At 52.9% G+C, this 22215-nt stretch overlaps 10 non-coding genes across 10 annotated transcripts; 4 read left to right on the plus strand and 6 right to left on the minus strand.

Annotated features, from left to right (window-relative positions):
* Positions 1–5483: 5483 nt before the first annotated feature.
* TRNAV-AAC (transfer RNA valine (anticodon AAC)) lies at positions 5484–5556 on the minus strand. The gene has a single exon. It is a non-coding gene; the product is annotated as a tRNA-Val (tRNA).
* A 1372-nt stretch (positions 5557–6928) lies between these two features.
* Positions 6929–7001, plus strand: TRNAF-GAA (transfer RNA phenylalanine (anticodon GAA)). The gene has a single exon. It is a non-coding gene; the product is annotated as a tRNA-Phe (tRNA).
* Positions 7002–8038: 1037 nt separating this feature from the next.
* TRNAS-AGA (transfer RNA serine (anticodon AGA)) lies at positions 8039–8120 on the minus strand. The gene has a single exon. It is a non-coding gene; the product is annotated as a tRNA-Ser (tRNA).
* Positions 8121–9324: 1204 nt separating this feature from the next.
* On the plus strand, positions 9325–9407 carry TRNAL-UAA (transfer RNA leucine (anticodon UAA)). Its single transcript has one exon. It is a non-coding gene; the product is annotated as a tRNA-Leu (tRNA).
* A 1868-nt stretch (positions 9408–11275) lies between these two features.
* Positions 11276–11491, plus strand: LOC142820564 (small nucleolar RNA U3). Its single transcript, XR_012897791.2, has one exon. It is a non-coding gene; the product is annotated as a small nucleolar RNA U3 (small nucleolar RNA).
* Positions 11492–16059: 4568 nt separating this feature from the next.
* TRNAQ-CUG (transfer RNA glutamine (anticodon CUG)) lies at positions 16060–16131 on the minus strand. Its single transcript has one exon. It is a non-coding gene; the product is annotated as a tRNA-Gln (tRNA).
* Positions 16132–18065: 1934 nt separating this feature from the next.
* On the minus strand, positions 18066–18138 carry TRNAV-AAC (transfer RNA valine (anticodon AAC)). Its single transcript has one exon. It is a non-coding gene; the product is annotated as a tRNA-Val (tRNA).
* A 431-nt stretch (positions 18139–18569) lies between these two features.
* On the minus strand, positions 18570–18642 carry TRNAK-CUU (transfer RNA lysine (anticodon CUU)). Its single transcript has one exon. It is a non-coding gene; the product is annotated as a tRNA-Lys (tRNA).
* Positions 18643–19157: 515 nt separating this feature from the next.
* TRNAG-UCC (transfer RNA glycine (anticodon UCC)) lies at positions 19158–19229 on the minus strand. The gene has a single exon. It is a non-coding gene; the product is annotated as a tRNA-Gly (tRNA).
* Positions 19230–20959: 1730 nt separating this feature from the next.
* TRNAM-CAU (transfer RNA methionine (anticodon CAU)) lies at positions 20960–21033 on the plus strand. Its single transcript has one exon. It is a non-coding gene; the product is annotated as a tRNA-Thr (tRNA).
* The last annotated feature ends 1182 nt before the right edge of the window (positions 21034–22215 follow it).

Consider the following 22215-nt stretch of genomic DNA (forward strand, 5'->3'; position numbering starts at 1 on the left):
CAGGCAGCTGAAGCACTCTCAGACTGGTTTGTGGCCTATTTGGAGAGGTCACCAGTCTGGGGGCTGTAAGGAGCCCCAGATTTGAGCAATTCGCCCTGAGCAGACGCCCTCAGCTGTGCCCAGATACGGCCCGGTCCGTCACAGGGGACCATTCTCCCTTGTCCAGAGGGACAAGAACAGCCAAACAGAACATCAAAGCAGTCAGACTGGGCCATGCCAGTTGTCCAACTAGCCCAGAATCCTGTCTCAGGACAGCAGACAGTTATTAAGTGATCCTTCCCATCTCCCATTCCCAGCTTCTGGAATGCACCAGCTAGGGACACCTGCCCTGTCCATCCCGGTTAAATGCCATTGATTGACTTTTCCTGCATTAAATTATCCAATTTTGTTTTGGGCCTTCTTGCAGATTTCAGTTTTGCAACATCCTCTGGCAAGGAGTTCCACTGGGTGCAAAAATGCTTCCTTTTGGTTTATTTTTAACTTGGTTACTTATCAGTTTCATTCTCTCACCCTGGTTCTTTAGTAGGAGAAAAAATAATTTCTGCACCCCTGTCATCATCACATAAACCCCTGTCCCGTTGCCCCTTGCTTGTCCCTTTCCCAAGCTGAGAAGAAGAAGTTCCATGAACTCCTGGGAGCTGCTTACCAAAGAAGAGGCATTTCCTGTGGAGAAGATGGCCAAGCCCAATCCCCTACACAGCGCCCCAGGAAATACCAATGGACATTGGGAAAGCTCCCTCTCGGGCACAAAGGCAGCACTTTACCAATGGAGCTAATTCTGCCCCATCTGCCCCCTGCCTCCAGTGTTCCTGGCACTGCCTGGCCCAGGAGGGCTGGTGTCCAGCAGCTCTCTGCCTCAGTGTGGCTGGCTTTTGGGGAGAGCAACTAGGAAGTGGGGGAGGGGGACTAGGGCAGCCACTTAGCCCCTGGCTGGCTCTGCCAGTAAAAAGATGATGATGATCATCTCCCTGAACACTGGAGAATATGGGCATTGATCCCACTGCCTCTTGCATGCAAAGCGAGTGCTCTACCACTTGAGCTAATTCCCCTGCTGTGTTAAGTTTGGCCTTCTTGGAGGCTCTTCCCTTCTCCACAGGGACGTCTGTCTTCTAGGTCAGTTAGTCCTGGGAAAGGAGAAGGCTCCGAAAAGGCCACAAGGGCAACTCTCAGGAAGGAGACTCCCTGCAGCAAAGCCATGGGCGGGGGGGGCAGCGGCAGGGTGTGGTCCCTTTGATGGCCCCTGCCCAGCAGCCTGTCCCAACTGGTCATTGTCATGGACTCTCTGTGAGGTCATCACCTCCCAATCTCCTTTAGCCAATAAGCTGAGGGGCTGCAAAAGGCCCTTGTGATGTCACTGCCACACCCACCCCTGCCCTCCAGGGCTAATGTCCTGCCCCAGGCAGCCCCTTTGCATGGCTGAGCTGCTCCCAGGGGTGAAAGTGACACATTTCTTACAGGGGCTGTTCTATTGGGCACCACCCTTTGGGGGGGGGGGGAGGATCAAGGCAGGAAGTCAGGGGAGGGGTTGTGATAGGACAGTACCTGTAAGAAATTAAAATGTGGAGTGTGGGTGGCTCAGGGCAGGGATTTGGGGAGTGTGTGAGAGTGGGGGGGAGGGGCTCAGGGCAGGGGTGAGGATGTGGAAGGGTAGAGAAGTCAGGGCACACGCGGCCTTTGTTACTCACCTGGCTTGGCTGGCAGCTGACACGCTGTTCCTTGCTTCCCTTCTGCTGCTTCATATCTTAGGGTGCCCTCTGCCTGCCCCGTGCTGAGAGCCAGGCCCAAGCAGGAAAGAGGCGGCTGGGCCCTCTTGGTGTCAGGGTCCCACCACCCATCTTCCCACCATCAGCAGCCACAGCCCCTGTCAGCCACTGGGTCAGCCCAGGAAGGGAGGCAGGAAATGGGGCCAAGTAGTGAGTTAGGGTATGAGGGGCAGGCAAAGCTCATCTTGCCTTGCAGGGCCACCAGCAACAGCATGTGTCTTGTGCGCTGCTGTGGAGTAAAGCATCCCTGAGGGAGAACCCTGCCCCCAGGGCTACGTCTAGACTGGCCCCAAATTCTAGAAAAGGGATGCAAATCAGGTAAGTCAGCATAGGGAAATCCGCGGGGGATTTAAATATCCCCCGCGGATTTAAATAAACATGTCCGCCGCTTTTTTTCCGGCTTGGAGAAAAGCCGGAAAAAAGCGTCTAGACTGGCCCGATCCTCCGGAATAAAGCCCTTTTCCGGAGGATCTCTAGGAATAAGAGATCCTCCGGAAAAGGGCTTTATTCCGGAGGATCGGGCCAGTCTAGACGTTTTCCGGATTTTCCCCAAGCCGGAAAAAATAGGTGAAGCTACAGAAGCTGACGGGGACAATCAGCGGGCGGAGGGTTATTTTTTCTCCTCCCTGGGCTGATGTGGCTAGAACTGAGGAAAAGAAAATCCTCTTCCCTTCTCCTCAGAAGATGGAAATTGCAGTTGGTTCTCTCTCTGGTTCTACTAAAGCTGGACCCCAGGACTAGACTTTTCTTTCTAAAACCCTGGTGAAAACTGAGAGCCAATTGCTTGCAGGCTGAGAATGTGAGTTAAAGAAAGTCATCACCCAGGATGGGGCTTGAACCCATGACCCTGAAACTAAGAGTCTCATGTTTTACCCACTGAGCTAACCAGGCTGTGTGCAAAAAGTTTCCTAATATCCCATCACAGCATAACAGGAGCCAAGTGTTCTCCACTGCCTGACTCAAGGCTCTTTCTTGCCCCTAATGAGGGGTTCTGGTCTGTGGAGAGGTTTGAACTCGAACCCCACTCCCGACACACCCACTTCTTTCCCCACAAGGAACGGCCCCATTTCCATCTCTCCAGGGACAGGAGAAGGGCTCTGGCCTGTTCTCTGCAAAATGCTCAGCCTGTTTCATTTTCTGCAGGAACGAGTGGGATCCATGTGCCCTGTTCCCCAGTGAGAGGTATGTGTCCTCTTCCCCCTTTCCACAGACACAGCAGGCCAGGGGGTTGTGCACCTGCAGTGGCCCCTTCCTACTTGACCTCCCACAAAGCTGGGGTGAAAAGCTGCTAGACCCCAGCCCTCCTGGGCCAAGCCATGGCAGAGGTAGCAGGATTCACTCCCATCTTCTCCTGCCTGCGCCCTGGTACTGAGGGGCCGGCCCCTTTCCTGCTGCCCCAACTCTTATCCCCACAATGCACTTTGTGCAGGGGCCATTGGTCTTTGTGCCAAGGTGCGTGGCTGGGAGCCAGGACTCAGGACCCTTCCCCCAATCCCCCCTCTGACCCACTCACACTGTCTGGCTGCCTCCAGCAGGGGCTGAGCTCAGGGGTCAGGTGGGTGACCTGCCCTGCAGCTGTGATGGCATCAGGCCCTTCCCGCCGGCCTGCTCAGTCTGGAGATGGAGCTCCAGTGGCCTCAGACACCCAGCAAGAGAAACAAAACTCTCTTTGTTGAACCTTAGTGCACAGAAGCTGAAGCACCAGCACCTTGTAACAACCAGCAGAGTCTTAGTAGGTCCCACTGAGATTTAAACTCAGATTGCAGGATTCAGAGTCCTGAGTGCTGCCCCTTACACCATAGGAGCTGAGTTGTGAAAGTGCATGGGCACCTCTGACTCTCAGCTCTCAGGCTGGCCTCTGCTCTCCTGGCTCCCTCCAGCTGCTTCATCCCCCAGGACTCCCTGTAAGAAATGTGTCACTTTCACCCCTGGGAGCAGATCAGCCAGGCAAAGGGGCTGCCTGGGGCAGGACATTAGCCCTGGAGGGCAGGGGTGGGTGTGGCAGTGACATCACAAGGGCCTTTTGCAGCCCCTCAGCTTATTGGCTAAAGGAGGTTGGGAGGTGGTGACCTCACAGAGAGTCCATGACAGTGGCCAGGTGGGACAGGCTGCAGGGCAGGGGCCATCTCAGAGCCCCCCCCCATGGCTTTGCTGCAGGGAGTCTCCTTGAGAATTGCCCTTGAGGCCTTTTCGGAGCCTTCTCCTTTCCCAAGACTAACTGACCTAGATGACAGACGTTGCTGTGGAGACGGGAAGAGCCTCCAAGAAGGCCTCTGTTAATACAGCAGGGGAATTAGCTCAGTTGGTAGAGTGCTTGCTTAGCATGCCAGAAGCAGTGGGATCGATGCCCACATTCTCCAATACAGTTCAGCTTTTATCCCTTATTTTCACTGTCCGGGGCTCAGTGGCCCCCTCCCTCTTTCTACCTGCTCTCCCAAAAGAGACAGACATGGCTCCCCTTTCTTTGCTACCAGCAATTGCCATGCTGCAAACCAGAGAGTGGAGATATCAGGCTCTGTGGTGCAATGGAAAGCATGTTGGACTTTTAAGCTGCAACAAAATACAGGACTATGTAGCACTTTAAAGACTAACAAGATGGTTTATTAGATGATGAGCTTTTGTGGGCCAGACCCACTTCCTCAGATCAAATAGTGGAAGAAAATTGTCACAACCATATATATCAATGTATACAATTAAAAAAACCGAACACATATGAAAAGGACAAATCAATTTTCAGAACAGAATGGGGATGCGGGGGGGAAGGTAAATGTCTGTGAGCTAATGATATTAGAGGTGATAATTGGGGAAGCTATCTTTGTAATGGGTAAGATAACTAGAGTCTTTGTTAGGACCCCGCCGTAAAGTGTCGAATTTTAGCATGAATAACAGTTCAGAGGATTCCCTTTAAAGTGCAGTTTTAAAAGGCTTTTGAAGCAGGAGGCAGGTAATTAAGTCATTGAGATAATGTCCTTTCTGAGTTAAAATGGCAAGAAACTGTTTTTTTTCTGTATTTTGTTTCAGCTACCCTAGACTAACATGGCTACTTTTCTATCACTATTTTAAGCTGCAGTGATTCATGTGAGCCCAGCTAGACATTCAAAGTTTGTGGGTTCAAGTCCCACGAGTGTCACTTTAGCTGCTTTCTCATTTCCAGGGCACAGCTTTTACAGACCAGGCAATCCTTAGGGTGAAACTGGGGTGGGCTTGAGTCCAGACAGTTCCCAGCAGACCCCAGTGAGGGTGGAGGGAAGGGCTGGTTCTTGTGGCTGGGGCTGGGAGTTGTTCTGAAAGGCTTCAGGTGCCATGAGATCGTTTTATCCCTCCCTGTCTCCTACCAGTGCTGAGCAACACTCAGGCTATGTCTGCCCTACACTGCTCTTCTGGGAAAAGATATGCAAATTTCAAAACCCAATTTGTGCAGCTTTTTCTTCTGCTTTTTTTTTTTTGGAAGAGGCTTTTCCGACATTTGGCCTGTTACACTGGGCAAGTCACACAAGGGAGGCAGCAGGCAGAGCTGGCCCAATGCACCAGCCTCCCAGGGCAGGGGAGGCCAAGGCACAAGCAACTGCCTGGCCCAATTTATCTGGCTTCCCCAGGTTGGCACCCAGGGGCATTATCAGCTGACGTTACCCCCCCTCTGTCACATGAGCGTTGGGCTCATCAACAGGCTGGTCAGCAGCAGCTGCAGTTACCTGGGCACCGCAATAAGAGAAGACCCTCTGTTTCTGCCTGGTTTTGAACCAGGGACCTTTTGCGTGTTAGGCAAACATGATAACCACTACACCACAGAAACACATTTCAAGGGATGGAACTTGGCTGACTGTTCTGTTTCTAGCTCTTTCTAACACCCTGGTCTGGAAGGGAGGGGGATGCTCCTTGTGAACACTCCACCTCTTGTTCTCAGGGAAGCACCTAATTTCCTCACCAGCCCCTTGAGATTTGTAGCTCAAAGCTGGAGCTGCTGTGGAAGGAGGTGAAGCTACAGAAGCTAACCGGGGACAATCGGTGGGCGGAGGGTTATTTTTTCTCCCCCCTGGGCTGATGTGGCTAGAACTGAGGAGAAGAAAATCCTCTTCCCTTCTCCTCAGAAGATGGAAATTGCAGTTGGTTCTCTCTTTGGTTCTACTAAAGCTGGACCCCAGGACTAGACTTTTTCTTTCTAAAACCCTGGTGAAAACTGAGAGCCAATTGCTCACAGGCTGAGAATGTGAGTTAAGGAAGGGCACCACCCAGCATAGGGCTTGAACCCATGACCCTGAAATTAAGAGTCTCATGCTCTACCAACTGAGCTAGCCAGGCTGCCTGCAGAAAAAGTTCCTAATATCCTATCTCAGTGTAACAGGAGCCATGTGTTCTCCACTGCCTGACTCAAGGCTCTTTCTTGCCCCTAATGTGGGGTTCTGGTCTGTGGAGAGGTTTGAACTCGAACCCCACTCCCGACACACCCACTTCTTTCTCCACAAGGAATGGCCCCATTTCCATCTCTCCAGGGACTGGTCCGTTCTCTGCAAAATGCTCAGCCTGTTTCATTTTCTGCAGGAACGAGAGGGATCCATGCGCCCTGTTCCCCAGTGAGAGGTATGTGTCCTCTTCCCCCCTTTCCACAGACACAGCAGGCCAGGGGGCTATGAGCCTCCAGAGGCTCCTTCCTACTTGGCCTCCCACAAAGCTGGGGTGCCAGAGGCAGGCTCTGACTGGGAGACACTCCCAGGAGCCAAGCACATTTCTCAGGCAGCCCCTTCCCTGCGCAGGGGGTACAGGTCACATGCCTGGGTGAATAAGAGCTTGTGGGGACTGGCCAGGGCTTCAAGCAGGCAGCTCCCATTGGCCACAAAAAAGCTTGGAGCAGGGACCAGGCATGAAGCCTTTTCCTCTACAGCTGAGAGACACAAAGGGCCCAGCAGCCCCTTCTCTCAGCTGTGCGTGGGGGCAGGGCGAGCAGGGAATCTGCCTGAGGCTTCTTGCTGCCATGTTGGGTGGCTTCATGGGCTGGATCCAGCCCCCTGGCCTGTATTGCCCAGGCCTGGCTTAGAGGGAACCTTGGCTCTGGATGTGGGGGAGGGGCGCTGTGGAAAGGCCAGTCTGGCCTTCCTGGGCAGGGCATGACGACATGCGGCAAAACATCCTGGACAGAGAATTACAGGCCACACAGGTCTCTTTTCACAGCCAAAGTAGCTCAGTGGGGAGAGCATTAGACTGAAGATCTAAAGGTCCCTGGTTCAATCCCAGGCTGTGGCATGCTCCAATAGAGGCTAATTACTTCAAGTTGATGGTTTTGCTTAGAGCTGTTCTCACAACCTGCACTGCAGGAGAAAAGGGGAGATGAGCTGCATCCTGGGGCTCTTCCTGCTTTCTCTTGGCCCTGGGTCTCTATCCTGCCACAGGGCAGGTACAAGGGCTACAGTTGGGGGGAATCAGGTGACACCACAAAAAACACTCCCTGTTGGCAGTGCTGGAACATGGCACCACATGAGCATGTTGTTAACACCCATGTCTCCCCCCCTCAGGGCCACTAGAGATGTCCAGCAGCTCTGCCCTTGCACCCTGGGGCTGTCTGTCTGGGCCATGCACTCACACACACTGGCCCCTCCCTTTCTAGGGCAGGGCTCCTGTTGTTCCTTGCTTTACTCAACCTGGGAGTTGGGCTTATCCCCAAGCAGCAGGGGCTGTGTTTACCTGGGGAGCCACAAATAGCAGCAGAACCCCCTGTTCCCACTTTCTCCTTGGCTTTGAACCAGGAGCCTTTCCCACATTAAGCAAACACGATAACCACTACCCCACAGAAACATGCTTGTCAGTTTTTTTCTGTACATAAACTTGGACAAATATTCTGTTACTAATTCTTTGCCCAAGGCAGAGCAAGAGCAGGGAACAAGACCTCCCCGCTCCAATACTTCTCTAGAACCTTTGCTCCCAACACGGGGGGGGGGGGGGGGTGCACCTCGGGAGGAGTGACCCACATCATATCCCCAGCATTTCTGCCCTTCATGGATGGACCTTTGGGGGAGGCCCAGATGCTCCATCCTCTCACTCAACTCCTATCACACACTGGAGCAGGGCAGCCCCCAGGGGTAGGGCTGAGCCATGGGGTGCTGGGTAAAGGGCAGAGGCTGCAGGAGCTGAGAGTTTCCCCAGAGCCCAGGGACCCATAAGGAGGCACCATGCTGCGTGTCTCTCTCGGAAGGCGCAGAAAGGGATTGACTGGGGACAGGGAGAGTGGCTCAGGGGTTGTGCAGTTTGTTGCCCTGGTTAGGGCGTGGCCAAAACACAGGCCGCGCTGTGAGCAGGATTTGAACCTGCGCAGGGAAACCCTATTGGATTTCTAGTCCAACGCCTTAACCACTCGGCCACCACAGCTGTGAAGTCAGCAGTGTCCCAGGATAAGGGAAACTGGTAAATAATCCCAGTGCTCAGGCCTGACCTCACCCGCCCCACAGAATTCACACAGCAAACCTGGCTTCCAGCACACAGGGCAAGCTTGGGGGCTCATTGCTGGGCCCTGGGGTAAAGCATTAAACCAGCCCCCTCCTGCGGGGCCTGTGAGTGTTGCTGTCCCTGCTGTACAGACAGGGCCATGGAGACAGGGAGAGGTTCACTGAATGGGCCAAGGTCACCCAGCTAGTTAGAGTCAAAATCTGCCCCCAGCTCCCTGCCCCACCCACCGACATGCTGACTTCCTCGCTGCCAGGGGGCTGTTTGCATTGGCCTCTTTTGCTGTCTTTTCTGCTTTGAGACATTGGGACAGTTGGCCACGGAGTCCCGCAGTTCCCATCTCCCTCTGTGCAGGTGCTGTCCAGAGCCCCGACTAGCAAATGCTGACACTGCTGTTAGGTCCAGACCAGAGGGGAGTGCTTAAGGGTTATTTCAGAAGAAGGGTTTTCTCCCCAAATAACTGCATCTCCCCTTCCCCAGAGAGCAGCCCCCCAGGGCTGTAGGGAGTGGATCTGGCCCAGGGCTGCTCCCAGCAGAGGTGGCTTTGATCCCAGCCTGGGTCCAGGGAAACTGCTCCCAGCTTCCAGCATGTGCGAGGTTGGGGGAGTGAGCAGATCAGCGTTTGCAGATATTTACACTTATTTGCATAATGCGTATGCAGATATGCAGGGCTCGGCAATTAGGGCAATCTACCCGCCCGTGGTGAGTAGATTTTAGCCCGGTGCGGCGCTCAGTGCAGTCTGTGCATGCACAGTGATATGTAAATAAAATGTTACTGGTCTGGCAAAAGTCTGTGAATGGTTTGTCTGTCCATGGTATAAACACAAAGGCTGGAAACACTGGCCTGATCCCTGGGGGCTTGCCGAATGCAAGGCAGGGAAAACATTGGGTGAAGGGAGGGGGCATATTTTCCCCACCAGGCCTTTGTTCCTCGGAATCCCTGGGGACGTTGGGTTTTGTCTCATTTTTCTTCCCTTTTCCCTGCTTCCCTCTTTGCTGTGAGGAGGGGGCAGCTCTCGCCCTCGCGGTGGGAAGCCATGGTACAGGGATGGGATGGGCACATGCTCTGAGAGGGAGTCCCTGGGCTGTTTGGGGAGAAAAGTTTTTCATGTCTGCTTTCCTCCACACCATCAGGATGGCCGAGTGGTTAAGGCATTGGACTTAAGATCCAATAGACGGTTGTCTGCGTGGGTTCAAACCCCACTCCTGGTAACTTCCCTTCTTTGGCGAGACATTGATCAGGATGGTGTTTAATCCTGCTGTGAGGCAGGGGACTGGACTTTGTCTCTGAAGGTCCCTTGGGCTATATCTGCACTGGTGGGTTCTTGTGCAAGAACACATCCATGCTGGTGTGTGTGAGCTGTGCTTCTGTGCAAGAGCATCCATGGCAGTGTGGATGCTCTCTTGTGCAAGAAGCCCTTTCTTACCACACTTTACTATAAAACTTCTTGCACAAGAGCGAGTGGGCAGTGTGGCCCTTCTTGCGCAATAACCGACCAGTGTAGACACAGCCTTCCAGTTCTAGTCCCAGTTCTGATTGGCTGAGCAGGGGCCAGTCACAGGGGGGAGACTCAGGACTTTGTTAAAGCGACGAGGAGTCCTGTGGCACCTTATAGACTAACTGAAGTGTAGGAGCATAAGCTTTCGTGGGCAAAGACCCACTTCTTCAGATGCATCTGACGAAGTGGGTCTTTGCCCACGAAAGCTTATGCTCCTACACTTCAGGTAGTCTATAAGGTGCCACAGGACTCTTTGTCGCTTTTGCAGATTCAGACTAACACGGCTACCCCTCTGATACTTGATTCAGGACTTTGTTGTTCTCCTTAAGTCCCAGCAAATGAGCCAGAACCAATCGACTGCTCGGGGAATTGTTCTGCTTCTCGCCAGTGGTTGTCTCTGAGCAGCTCCTGAGTCTCTCTGTGTCCCGATGCTTCTAACCCACTGGCTGAGCCATCCCTAGGCTGGGCTGTGGGGCTGTAGCTCCTTTGAGGCACTTTATTCTGATCCGTCAGGGTGTGAAACTCCAGACTGAGGGGGAGTTTCAGCATCAGGCTTCTGGGTCCTTTTCTTCAGTCCCCACCCCACTCAGTAACCCACCCCCAGCCTCTTCCAGCACAGCCTGCCCCACCTTCCCCTATAGGGCTTCCACAGGGACCTCTGTCCCAGGGGGAATGGGAAGCCCCTGCCCCCGGCACCCACCCAGCCTGCTGCTGCTCCCACAAGAGCATTCACCCGACACAAGTAAGTGCCTCTGTCCCCCCTGACCCCCGCTGCTGGTTTTCCCTCCTATGTAGCTTGCTGGCCTAGGTAAGGTTACATGAGACTGCTCATATCACCCCCTCAGCACGGAGCCCTGGGCAGCCACCCTGCTCGCTCAGGTCTCAGGCTGGCAGGGCCTGCAGGGATACTGGGTTTGAATGACAAGGTGTTGGAGCAGCTATTAAAAGGCTTCTTCCTTGGCAGGGGCTTTGTGCTTGTGGATTGGCTATTTCTTGGATGACTGGTGCTTGCACATGCAGCTGGGCTTTAGCAAATCAGAACGATGCGAGTCGTGAGTAACCCAGCGCCTCTGGAAATGGGAGTGGAGTAAAAAGTACAATATTGTCTAAAAAAAATAAAATAACTTGAATAAAAATCAAAGTGTAACTAAAATAAATGACTTGAGTAAAGTACAAATACCCAAAAAAGGTCTTGAGCAGTGTGATCAAGTATTTCTACTTAGTTATTTTCCACCTCTGCCCGGCAGGCAGGGGTTCCTGGCCCCTTGCTGGTCTGTGGACTGGCAGTTTGTTACCGCTGACTTAGAGGAGCCCCAGGAACTGCAGTTTCAGGAAGAAACAGCAAGAGATTTTGATTGGCTGCCAGGTACTCCACATGCTAATCAGGAGGCGTGTGTCTGTAAACAGGGACACGGAGCATATTCTAATATACAGATTTCTAAACCTAGTGGAGTGTGTTTGAATGGGACAAGCATTTTGCTGAGATTATTTCTGTTTCACACAGATGTTGTGTGAAAACATTCCTCATGAGGAGAAAGTGAATGCACATGAATGTGGGTGTGTAGCAAGCAGGCTGCTGTTAAGACTGTGCTTTCAGGGATCATTTCTATAGTTGGTAACGAGAGAAATACAGCTGAAAGTGGTTGGTCTCGCTAGCCATGAGGATGAGTGACAGTGTTCTCTTCTGAGCATGAAGCAAGCAGATAGTGTTGTTTTAATGTAATTGTTGTCTGCTGTTGATGATTGTTCCTTCTTTCCTGTTGGGAAGCTGGAGGAAGAGAGCACAGGCTGAGTGGTTGGCTACTGTCAAAATGTTTAAAATTAGTTTTCAAGTAGAAAGGAGCAGGGATTTCACTTTATAATCCTGTCCTGGCTTTTATTGAATTCCTGGTTTTATATGTGCTACCCTGATCCTGATGTCTTCATGTTGTTCTCTCACCAGCTTTTGGGTCTTTTTCCCTGTGCTTCTCACACTCAACTTAGCTAGTATCTTAGATCTGCTTCATGCCTTGTCCCTCATCTGTTCCTTAGTGGCCCTGGGGGAGACAGATACTAGGTGCAGCCAGGTGTTAATTATCCCTTGGGTTAGTGTCTTTCTCCCATAACTTGTAGCTAAGATATTTGTTAGTAACTGGCAGAGGCCGCTGGGGCTCACCCCCGAACAGGCGCCCACAGACTCAATATTGGTGCACAAGATGAAACTCACCCTGCTCCTGGAACAGAAACACTGATGAGCAGTGAGGCCCTTCCCGGGCAGCACCGAGCAGTGAGAGCTGCATGAAGGGGGAGGCAGGACCAGGGGAAGAAGGCTCCATGACTGCGTGAGAGGGAGGCTCTGCCCTGGCCAGTGGGGAATCGTTGCCTCTCCGAGGGGCCCAGGCCTGGTGGGTCATTTCCCCAGGTTACTGAGTGGGGGCTAGAGCCAGTTCTGGGTTGTCTCCTTCAACAATCAAAGCAAACCAATGGATCTTGTGCAGACCTGACTGTGCTGGGCTAGTGCTGTGTGTGCCACAGAGCTTCCTGCAGGGCTGCCCACACAGCAGTGGGGAGGGGCAGTTTGAGTCACCCATCTCTGCCCCTTCTGAAAATGGCAGGTGCTGTCTTAGCAGTGAGGGAGAGGTGGGAAGGAGCCTGAAGTAACCTCTTGGGTCACAGCTGCTGTAACGTGTGATAGTGAAATAAAAGGTTAGGCAGTTGTCCAGAGGGTAAATTGACCAGGGATCTGTGGCTGGTTTCTTGGAACCAGACAGGACTTGTTCGGGGTAGGTGGGATTGGGTGCTAGGACCCCCCACCTGTGTATTAGGCCCGGGGCCATCTGGGGCATGGATATTGCTGAGGTGTCGGAGGGGTTTTGCTCGTGAGGCTTCAGTCAGGCAGCTGAAGCACTCTGAGACTGGTTTGTGGCCTATTTGGAGAGGTCACCAGTCTGGGGGCTGTAAGGAGCCCCAGATTTGAGCAATTTGCCCTGAGCGGACGTCCTCAGCTGTGCCCAGATACGGCCCGGTCCGTCACAGGGGACCATTCTCCCTTGTCCAGAGGGACAAGAACAGCCAAACAGAACATCAAAGCAGTCAGACTGGGCCATGCCAGTTGTCCAACTAGCCCAGAATCCTGTCTCAGGACAGCAGACAGTTATTAAGTGATCCTTCCCATCTCCCATTCCCAGCTTCTGGAATGCACCAGCTAGGGACACCTGCCCTGCCCATCCCGGTTAAATGCCATTGATTGACTTTTCCTGCATTAAATTATCCAATTTTGTTTTGGGCCTTCTTGCAGATTTCACTTTTGCAACATCCTCTGGCAAGGAGTTCCACTGGGTGCAAAAATGCTTCCTTTTGGTTTATTTTTAACTTGGTTACTCATCAGTTTCATTCTCTCACCCTGGTTCTTTAGTAGGAGAAAAAATAATTTCTGCACCCTTGTCATCATCACATAAACCCCTGTCCCGTTGCCCCTTGCTTGTCCCGTTCCCAAGCTGAGAAGAAGAAGTTCCATGAACTCCTGGGAACTGCTGTTCCAAAGAAGAGGCATTTCCTGTGGAGAAGATGGCCAAGCCCAATCCCCTACACAGAGCCCCAGGAAATACCAATGGACATTGGGAAAGCTCCCTCTCGGGCACAAAGGCAGCACTTTTCCAATGGAGCTAATTCTGCCCCACCTGCTCCCTGCCTCTAGTGTTCCTGGCACTGCCTGGCCCAGGAGGGCTGGTGTCCAGCAGCTCTCTGCCTCAGTGTGGCTGGCTTTTGGGGAGAGCAACTAGGAAGTGGGGGAGTGGGGCTAGGGAAGCCACTTAGCCCCTGGCTGGCTCTGCCAGTAAAAAGATGATGATGATCATCTCCCTGAACACTGGAGAATATGGGCATCGATCCCACTGTCTCTCGCATGCAAAGCGAGTGCTCTACCACGTGAGCTAATTCCCCTGCTGTGTTAAGTTTGGCCTTCTTGGAGGCTCTTCCCTTCTCCACAGGGACGTCTGTCTTCTAGGTCAGTTAGTCGTGGGAAAGGAGAAGGCTCCGAAAAGGCCACAAGGGCAACTCTCAGGAAGGAGACTCCCTGCAGCAAAGCCTTGGGCGGGGAGGGCAGCGGCAGGGTGTGGTCCCTTTGATGACCCCTGCCCAGCAGCCTGTCCCACCTGGTCATTGTCATGGACTCTCTGTGAGGTCATCACCTCCCAATCTCCTTTAGCCAATAAAATGTGGTGCTGAAAAAGGCCCTTGTGATGTCACTGCCACACCCACCCCTGCCCTCCAGGGCTAATGTCCTGCCCCAGGCAGCCCCTTTGCATGGCTGAGCTGCTCCCAGGGGTGAAAGTGACACATTTCTTACAGGGGCTGTTCTATTGGGCACCACCCTTTGGGGGGGGAGGAGGATCAAGGCAGGAAGTCAGGGGAGGGGTTGTGATAGGACCGTACCTGTAAGAAATTAAAATGTGGAGTGTGGGCGGCTCAGGGCAGGGATTTGGGGAGTGTGTGAGAGTGGGGCGAGGGGCTCAGGGCAGGGGTGAGGATGTGGAAGGGTAGAGAACTCAGGGCACACGCAGCCTTTGTTACTCACCTGGCTTGGCTGGCAGCTGACACTCTGTTCCTTGCTTCCCTTCTGCTGCTTCATCTCTTAGGGTGCCTCCACCTGCCCCGTGCTGAGAGCCAGGCCCAAGCAGGAAAGAGGCGGCTGGGCCCTCTTGGCGTCAGGGTCCCACCACCCATCTTCCCACCATCAGCAGCCACAGCCCCTGTCAGTCACTGGGTCAGCCCAGGAAGGGAGGAAGGAAATGGGGCCAAGTAGTGAGTTAGGATATGAGGGGCAGGCAAAGCTCATCTTGCCTTGCAGGGCCACCAGCAACAGCATGTGTCTTGTGCGCTGCTGTGGAGTAAAGCATCCCTGAGGGAGAACCCTGCCCCCAGGGCTACGTCTAGACTGGCCCCAAATTCCAGAAAAGGGATGCAAATCAGGTAAGGCAGCATAGGGAAATCCACGGGGAATTTAAATATCCCCCGCGGATTTAAATAAACATGTCTGCTGCTTTTTTTCCGGCTTGGAGAAAAGCCGGAAAAAAGCGTGTAGACTGGCCCGATCCCCCGGAATAAAGCCCTTTTCCGGAGGATCTCTAGGAATAAGAGATCCTCCGGAAAAGGGCTTTATTCCAGAGGATCGGGCCAGTCTAGACGTTTTCCGGCTTTTCCCCAAGCCGGAAAAAATAGGTGAAGCTACAGAAGCTGACGGGGACAATCAGCGGGCGGAGGGTTATATTTTCTCCTCCCTGGGCTGATGTGGCTAGAACTGAGGAGAAGAAAATCCTCTTCCCTTCTCCTCAGAAGATGGAAATTGCAGTTGGTTCTCTCTTTGGTTCTACTAAAGCTGGACCCCTGGACTAGACTTTTCTTTCTAAAACCCTGGTGAAAACTGAGAGCCAATTGCTTGCAGGCTGAGAATGTGAGTTAAAGAAAGTTATCACCCAGCATGGGGCTTGAACCCATGACCCTGAAACTAAGAGTCTCATGTTTTACCCACTGAGCTAGCCACGCTGTGTGCAAAAAGTTTCCTAATATCCCATCACAGCATAACAAGAGCCAAGTGTTCTCCACTGACTGACTCAAGGCTCTTTCTTGACCCTCATGTGGGGTTCTGGTCTGTGGAGAGGTTTGAACTCGAACCCCACTCCCGACACACCCACTTCTTTCCCCACAAGGAACGGCCACATTTCCATCTCTCCAGGGACAGGAGAAGGGCTCTGGCCTGTTCTCTGCAAAATGCTCAGCCTGTTTCATTTTCTGTAGGAACGAGTGGGATCCATGCGCCCTGTTCCCCAGTGAGAGGTATGTGTCCTCTTCCCCCTTTCCACAGACACAGCAGCCAGGGGGCTATGAGTCTCCAGAGGCCCCTTCCTACTTGGCCTCCCACAAAGCTGGGGTGAAAAGCTGCTAGACCCCAGCCCTCCTGGGCCAAGCCATGGCAGAGGTAGCAGGATTCACTCCCATCTTCTCCTGCCTGCCCCCTGGTACTGAGGGGCCGGCCCCATTCCTGCTGCCCCAACTCTTATCCCCACAATGCACTTTGTGCAGGGGCCATTGGTCTTTGTGCCAAGATGCGTGGCTGGGAGCCAGGACTCAGGACCCTTCCCCCAATCCCCCCTCTGACCCACTCACACTGTCTGGCTGCCTCCAGCAGGGGCTGAGCTCAGGGGTCAGGTGGGTGACCTGCCCTGCAGCTGTGATGGCATCAGGCCCTTCCAGCCCACCTGCTCAGTCTGGAGATGGAGCTCCAGTGGCCTCAGACACCCAGCAAGAGGAACAAAACTCTCTTTGTTGAACCTTAGTGCATGGAAGCTGAAGCACCAGCACCTTGTAACAACCAGCAGAGTCTTAGTAGGTCCCACTGAGATTTGAACTCAGATTGCAGGATTCAGAGTCCTGAGTGCTGCCCCTTACACTATAGGACCTGTGATATGAAAATGCAGTGGGCACCTCTGACTCTCAGCTCTCAGGCTGGCCTCTGCTCTCCTGGCTTCTCTCCAGCTGCTTCATCCCCCAGGACTCCCTGTAAGAAATGTGTCACTTTCACCCCTGGGAGCAGCTCAGCCATGCAAAGGGGCTGCCTGGGGCAGGACATTAGCCCTGGAGGGCAGGGGTGGGTGTGGCAGTGACATCACAAGGGCCTTTTGCAGCCCTTCAGCTTATTGGCTAATGGAGGTTGGGAGGTGATGACCTCATAGAGAGGCCATGACAGTGGCCAGGTGGGACAGGCTGCAGGGCAGGGGCCATCCCAGAGCCCCCCCCCCCCATGGCTTTGCTGCAGGGAGTCTCCTTGAGAGTTGCCCTTGAGGCCTTTTCAGAGCCTTCTCCTTTCCCTCGACTAACTGACATAGATGACAGACATCGCTGTGGAGAAGGGAAGAGCCTCCAAGAAGGCCTCTGGACATGCAGCAGGGGAATTAGCTCAAGTGGTAGAGCGCTTGCTTAGCATGCGCGAGGCAGTGGGATCGATGCCCACATTCTCCAACTGCAGCTCAGCTCTTATTCCTTATTTTCACTGTCAGGGGCTCAGTGGCCCCCTCCCTCTTCCTACCTGATCTCCGAAAAGAGACAGACCTGGCTCCCCTTTCTTTGCCACCAGCAATTGCCGTGCTGCAAAGCAGAGAGTGGAGATATCAGGCTCTGTGGTGCAATGGAAAGCATGTTGGGCTTTTAAGCTGTAACAAAATGCAGGACTGTGTAGCACTTTAAAGACTAACAAGATGGTTTATTAGATGATGAGCTTTCGTGGGCCAGACCCACTTCCTCAGATCAAATAGTGGAAGAAAATTGTCACCACCATATATATCAAAGGATAAAAAAAAAAAAAAAGAACACATATGAAAAGGACAAATCAAATTTCAGAACAGAACGGGGATGCGGAGGGGAAGGTAAATGTCTGTGAGCTAATGATATTAGAGGTGATAATTGGGGAAGCTATCTTTGTAATGGGTAAGATAACTAGAGTCTTTGTTAGGACCCCGCCGAAAAGTGTCGAATTTTAGCATGAATAACAGTTCAGAGGATTCCCTTTAAAGTGCAGTTTTAAAAGGCTTTTGAAGCAGGATGCAGGTAATTAAGTCATTGAGATAATGTCCTTTCTGGTTGAAATGGCAAGAAACTGGTTTTTTCTGTATTTTGTTTCAGCTACCCTAGACTAACATGGCTACTTTTCTAGCACTATTTTAAGCTGCAGTGATTTATGTGAGCCCAGCTAGACATTCAAAGTTTGTGGGTTCAAGTCCCACGAGTGTCACTTTAGCTGCTTTCTCATTTCCAGGGCGCAGCTTTTACAGAACAGGCAATCCTTAGGGTGAAACTGGGGGGGGGGCTTGAGTCCAGACAGTTCCCAGCAGACCCCAGTGAGGATGGAGGGAAGGGCTGGTTCTTGCGGTTGGGGCTGGGAGTTGATCTAATGGCTTCAGGTGCCATTAGATCGTTTCATCCTTCCCTGTCTCCTACCAGTGCTGAGCAATGGTCAGGCTATGTCTGCCTACACTGCTCTTCTGGGAAAAGCTACGCAAACTTCAAAACCCAATTTGTGCAGCTTTTTCTTCTGCTTTTTTTTTTTTTGTCTGTTTGTTTTTTTGGAAGAGGCTTTTCCGACATTTGGCCTGTTACACTGGGCAAGTCACACAAGGGAGGCAGCAGGCAGAGCCGGCCCAATGTACCAGCCTCCCAGGGCAGGGGAGGCCAAGGCACAAGCAGCTGCCTGGCCTCATTTATCTGGCTTCCCCAGGTTGGCACCCAGGGGCATTATCAGCTGACGTTACCCCCCCCCGTCACATGAGCATTGGGCTCATCAACAGGCTGGTCAGCAGCAGCTGCAGTTACCTGGGCACCGCAATAAGAGAAGACCCTGTGTTTCTGCCTGGCTTTGAACCAGGGACCTTTTGCGTGTTAGGCAAACATGATAACCACTACACCACAGAAACACACTTCAAGGGGTGGAACTTGTCTGACTGTTTTGTTCCTAGCTCTTTCTAACACCCTGCTCTGCAGGGGAGGGGGATGCTCCTTGTGAACACTCCACCTCTTGTTCTCAGGGAAGCGCCTAATTTCCTCACCAGCCCCTTGAGATTTGTAGCTCAAAGCTGGAGCTGCTGTGGAAGGAGGTGAAGCTACAGAAGCTGACGGGGGACAATCAGCCGGTGAAGGGTTATTTTTTCTCCCCCCTGGGCTGATGTGGCTAGAACGGAGAAGAAGAAAATCCTCTTCCCTTCTCCTCAGAAGATGGAAATTGCAGTTGGTTCTCTCTTTGGTTCTACTAAAGCTGGACCCCAGGACTAGACTTTTTCTTTCTAAAACCCTGGTGAAAACTGAGCCAACTTCTCACAGGCTGAGAATGTGAGTTAAGAAAGGGCACTGCCCAGCATGGGGCTTGAACCCATGACCCTGAGATTAAGAGTCTCATGCTTTACCAACTGAGCTAGCCACGCTGTGTGGGAAAAGCTTCCTAATATCCCATCTCAGGGGAACAGGAGCCAAGTGTTCTCCACTGCCTGACTCAAGGCTCTTTCTTGCCCCTAATTGGGGCTCTGGTCTGTGGAGAGGTTTGAACTCGAACCCCCCTCCCGACACACCCACTTCTTTCCCCACAAGGAATGGCCCCATTTCCATCTCTCCAGGGACAGGAGAAGGGCTCTGGCCTGGTCTCTGCAAAATGCTCAGCCTGTTTTATTTTCTGCAGGAAGGAGTGGGATCCATGTGTCCTCTTCCCCCTTTTCCACAGACACAACAGGCCAGGGGGATATGAGCCTCCAACATCCAAGACCAAGTCAGAGCCAAGGTATCGCAGCAGAGGTATGTGAGGGAGGAACCTCATTACTGTGCATGCTCTCGGAGAGGATGAAAAGCCACAAGAGGCAGCCCGCAGCTGCAGGACCCATTTGTGCCTGTTTTTCAGGGTTCAAGTAAAGCCTCAGTAAGGATATTTGATGCTCCCTCTTTATATTGCATTGGCTGGGAATTGAACCCAGGTCAACTACTTGGAAGGCAGCTATGCTCACCACTATACCACCAATGCCTGCCTGCAAAGCTGCTGGGAAAATTAGTGAGGAAATCCTACATCTGCCATGAGGCCAGCCAGAGGTGAGAGGGTGCCTGTGTGGTTTGGGTAAAGCAGAACTTCTTGGCTATTAGGCATAGACCAGAAGTGGTGACGCTGGGGTAGTGACTGCCCTGCACTCTCCATGGTTTAAGAAGCTGGGCAGGAGAGGAGTCCCAGAGGTTGTTGGGTGGGAGAGTAGAGTTTATCAGACTTTGGGCTAAGCTCTAGAGCAGCCAAGGGAGAGGTGGGGAAGTGACTTCTGGATACTCTGTGTGGCCCAGGGATGAGGACTAAGAGCCGTCCTTGTGTTTTTTGCCGTAAAGTGTTGTTTCTGGGTCCTTTGCCTAAGATCGAGCACTTCTGCCTTCTGGAGAGCCATGTCTCAGGCACAAGCCCCCAGAGACCCCTTCAGGGACACATCACAGGACCAAACAAGGGGCAGAAACACTGGGCACTGTCAGTGTCTGGGCCAGAGATAAAGACCCTCTTGGAGCTGTGATCCAAGGGGGAGTCTCTGCAGGCCCGGCAGTCCAGGTGGACGAATGCAACATTTATGAACATAAAAACATAAGAACGGCCATACTGGGTCAGATCAAAGGTCCGTCTAGCCCAGTGTCCTGTCTGCCGACAGTGGCCAGCACCAGGTGCCCCAGAGGGGGTGGACCGAATACAATGATCAAGCGATTTGTCTCCTGCCATCTGTCTGCAGCCTCTGACAAACAGAGGCCAAGGACACCATTTTATCCCCTGGCTAATAGCTTTTATGGACCTAACCTCCATGAAATTATCTAACATATGGCCCAATGGCTGATGGCCTTGCAGAGAAAGGCCACCTCCCCCCTCCTAAATCCTAGACCAAGTCAGACCCAAGGTCAACGAATTGCGGGAGGGGTATGTGAGGGCCCGTGAGGGCAGGTCCCGCTCTGGGGAAGCACCGCAGCACTGTGCATACTGTGAGGAACTGGACCGAAACCCGGGGTGTGGGGAGCCCCTGTCTCCAGGGACAGTTGTGGAGTCTGGGATGGAGACACCTGGGCAGCAGTGGCGGCAGCTTGAGGATGACAACGCTGATGACCTGCAGCGCCAGGAGATGCAGGAGGACTCCCAAACGTCTTAAGGCAGCGGGGAGGGAACATCAGGTGAGTGCTGGGAGGTTGCAACACCCAGGCCACAGCAGTGAAAGTGCTGAATCCTAGGCACTAGACCATCAGGGACACATGAAACATGCCTTTTGGCTCACCTACACTAGCCTTTCACAGGCCACTTTCTGTCCCCTTCAGGACACGGGTCCATTTTCCATTGCCCAAAGGGGACAAGAACAGAAACCAAACAGAACAGCAGAACAGACAGACGGGGCCATGCCAGTTGCCAAACTAGCCCAGGATCCTGTCTCACGACAGCAGCCAATTTCATTGCCCAGTGGGAATCCTCAGGACAGACACTTTTTAAGTGACCCCTCCTGTCGCCCATTCCCAGCTTCTAGAATACACCAGCTAGGGACACCTGCCCTGTGCATCCTGGTTAAATGCCATTGATTGACCTTTCCTACATTAAATTATCTAGTTCTGTTTTGGATCAAATGTCTTGGGCTGCGCAGGCCTTGAGTCATGGCAAGAGCTGGAGGGAAGTGGGGAACGGCTGCTCTTTGGGAGTTAAAAGTGTTGTCTGGAAACATAAAGAGAGGTTTTAAAGACACTTTGGAGGAGGGCACCATAGCTTAGCTGGCTAAAGCACCTGCCTCGTAAACAGGAGATCCTGGGTTCAACTCCCAGTGGTGCCTTGTTGTAGCCTTTGCTCACATTTGCTTATGCCCTTCTGGGACACAGAAGAGGCCTCCCTTGGCCACCCATGGAACTGCTGGTTCAGGAAAAGGCTGATTTGAGAGGGGTATTGGGAACAAGGAAATCACAAGCCTGGAGCCCCTGCAGAAGCTGCTGGCACTGGCAAGGCAGGGCTCTGACTGCAATTACTGGGACAGGAGAGCCAGCTAAGCCATGGTGGCCTCCTCCAAAGTGTCTTTAAACAGGCTCTTTATGTTTCCAGACAACACTTTTAACTCCCAAAGTGCAGCTGTTCCCCACTTCCCTCCAGCCATCGAGCCCAGGTGGTGTCTGGCCCCCTGGGCACAGAAAGCTACAGCTCAGTGGGCAGGGGGCTTTGGCTTCCTTGCCCATGGGATGCTGTTGCAGGAAGGGCTGCTCAGCAGGGGTGAGGTTCACCTGTCGAGGAAGGGAAGAGTATTTGGGAGCAGACTTTGAAGAAGCCAGATACACAGGAAGGGCTGATCACACCCCTCTGAAAATCAGCTTTCCATGGGTATCTGTAGCTGGCTCCAAGTCATGGGCCTTGACATCTCGTCTCCCTCCCGAAACCAGGGAAGTGTCTCCCGCTGCTGCAGCCTCCTGAGGCTCTATGGCCGTGTCTGTACAGCAGGGACAGCAACACTCACAGCCCCACAGGAGGGCCCCTGGCCTAGCAATGTGGCCCCCTGAGCAGCCTCTGATGTTCCCTGCTTGAGCCCCAGAACCAGCCCTGAGTGACGGGGGCAGAGGGGGAGCAGCTCACACATGCCAAGGGGCTGGCCAGGGGCAGGACATGAGCCTGCCAGGCAGCAGTGACATCACAAGGAATTTTTACAGCACCTCAGCTCATTGGCTGGGAAGCAGTGACCTCACAGAGCAACCTCAGAGACCCCCATGACCTGGCTGCCTGGAATCTCCTTTGTGAGGTTTCCCCTTGAACTCACCTTTAAGCCAGATCCCTGGTCAATTTACCCTCTGGATCTTACCCACAAATCACGCTGAGCCGATCCTTTAGCATCTACCATCTAAATGTTTATTACTACAATAATACAATATAGGACACAGGACACATGCTTCTTTGCTCACCTGCACTAGCCTTTCGCAGGATGGGGGGTCCCTTCTCCCTTGCCCAGAGGGGACAAGAACAGAAACCAAACAGA

This window comes from Pelodiscus sinensis, chromosome 19 (genome assembly GCF_052426305.1).
Source record: "Pelodiscus sinensis isolate ZL-2025 chromosome 19, ASM5242630v1, whole genome shotgun sequence".
Taxonomy (NCBI): Eukaryota; Metazoa; Chordata; order Testudines; family Trionychidae; genus Pelodiscus; species Pelodiscus sinensis.